The sequence below is a fragment of the Oncorhynchus nerka genome, linkage group LG24 (genome assembly GCF_034236695.1).
Source record: "Oncorhynchus nerka isolate Pitt River linkage group LG24, Oner_Uvic_2.0, whole genome shotgun sequence".
Classification (NCBI taxonomy): Eukaryota; Metazoa; Chordata; class Actinopteri; order Salmoniformes; family Salmonidae; genus Oncorhynchus; species Oncorhynchus nerka.
In genome coordinates this window covers 2,938,579-2,940,525 of record NC_088419.1, presented here as the reverse complement: position 1 = coordinate 2,940,525, position 1,947 = coordinate 2,938,579, and positions in this window count along the sequence as shown.

Here is a 1,947-nt window from a genome sequence, read left to right as displayed (position 1 = left end):
AGAGAAAGAACAGAGACTGTATCTGGTAGATGTTAATCAGAGAGTCTCATGATCACTGTCAGAGAGTTTATTAAAGGAGGGGGCAGTTGACTGTCAGAGAGTCTGCTGCAGTTCAGAGACTGTCAGAGAGTCTACACCATGACTTTATTTTGCAGTTATCAGAGTTTCATAGAGAGAGAGGGGGCAGTTCAGAGACTGTGAGAGAGTCTACACCATAGAGAGAGAGAGAGGGCAGTTCAGAGACTGTCAGAGAGTCTACACCATAGAGAGAGAGAGAGAGTTCAGGGAGCAGTTCAGAGACAGTTCAGAGAGAGAGTCTACACCATCAGAGAGAGAGAGAGAGGGGGCAGTTCAGAGACTGTCAGAGAGTCTACACCATAGAGAGAGAGAGAGAGAGAGGGGGCAGTTCAGAGACTCAGAGAGTCTGAGAGTTCAGAGACTGTCAGAGAGTCTACACCATAGAGAGAGAGAGAGAGGGGGCAGTTCAGAGACTGTCAGAGAGTCTACACCATAGAGAGAGAGAGAGGGGGCAGTTCAGACTGTCAGAGAGTCTACACCATAGAGAGAGAGAGGGGGCAGTTCAGAGACTGTCAGAGAGTCTACACCATAGAGAGAGAGAGAGGGGGCAGTTCAGAGACTGTGAGAGAGTCTACACCATAGAGAGAGAGAGAGAGAGAGGGGGCAGTTCAGAGACTGTGAGAGAGTCTACACCATAGAGAGAGAGAGAGGGGCAGTTCAGAGACTGTGAGAGAGTCTACACCATAGAGAGAGAGAGAGGGCAGTTCAGACTGTCAGAGAGTCTACACCATAGAGAGAGAGAGAGGGCAGTTCAGACTGTCAGAGAGTCTACACCATAGAGAGAGAGAGAGAGGGGGCAGTTCAGACTGTCAGAGAGTCTACACCATAGAGAGAGAGAGGGGGCAGTTCAGAGACTGTCAGAGAGTCTACACCATAGAGAGAGAGAGAGGGGGCAGTTCAGAGACTGTCAGAGTCTACACCATAGAGGGGCAGAGAGAGAGTCTACACCATAGAGAGAGAGAGAGGGGCAGTTCAGAGACTCAGAGAGTCTCTACACCATAGAGAGAGAGAGGGGGCAGTTCAGAGAGTCTACACCATAGAGAGAGAGAGAGGGGGCAGTTCAGAGACTGACAGAGAGTCTACACCATAGAGAGAGAGAGGGCAGTTCAGACTGTCAGAGAGTCTACACCATAGAGAGAGAGAGAGAGTTCAGGGCAGTTCAGAGACTGACTGTCAGAGAGTCTACACCATAGAGAGAGAGAGAGGGGGCAGTTCAGAGTCAGAGAGTCTACACCATAGAGAGAGAGAGGGGGCAGTTCAGACTGTCAGAGAGTCTACACCATAGAGAGAGAGAGAGAGGGCAGGCAGTTCAGAGAGTCTACACCACCAGAGAGAGAGAGAGAGTCAGAGTCTACACCATAGAGAGAGAGGGCAGTTCAGAGAGTCTACACCATAGAGAGAGAGAGAGGGCAGAGAGTCTACACCATAGAGAGAGAGAGAGGGGGCAGTTCAGAGACTGTCAGAGAGTCTACACCATAGAGAGAGAGAGAGGGCAGTTCAGGGCAGTTCATAGAGAGACTGTCAGAGAGTCTACACCATAGAGAGAGAGAGAGAGAGGGGGCAGTTCAGACTGTCAGAGAGTCTACACCATAGAGAGAGAGAGAGGGGGCAGTTCAGAGACTGTCAGAGAGTCTACACCATAGAGAGAGAGAGGGCAGTTCAGAGAGGGGGCAGTTCAGAGACTGTCAGAGAGAGAGAGAGGGGGCAGTTCAGAGACTGTCTACACCATAGAGAGAGAGAGAGGGGGCAGTTCAGAGACTGTCAGAGAGTCTACACCATAGAGAGAGAGAGGGCAGTTCAGACTCAGAGAGTCTACACCAGAGAGAGGGCAGTTCAGAGACCATAGAGAGAGAGAGGGCAGTTCAGAGA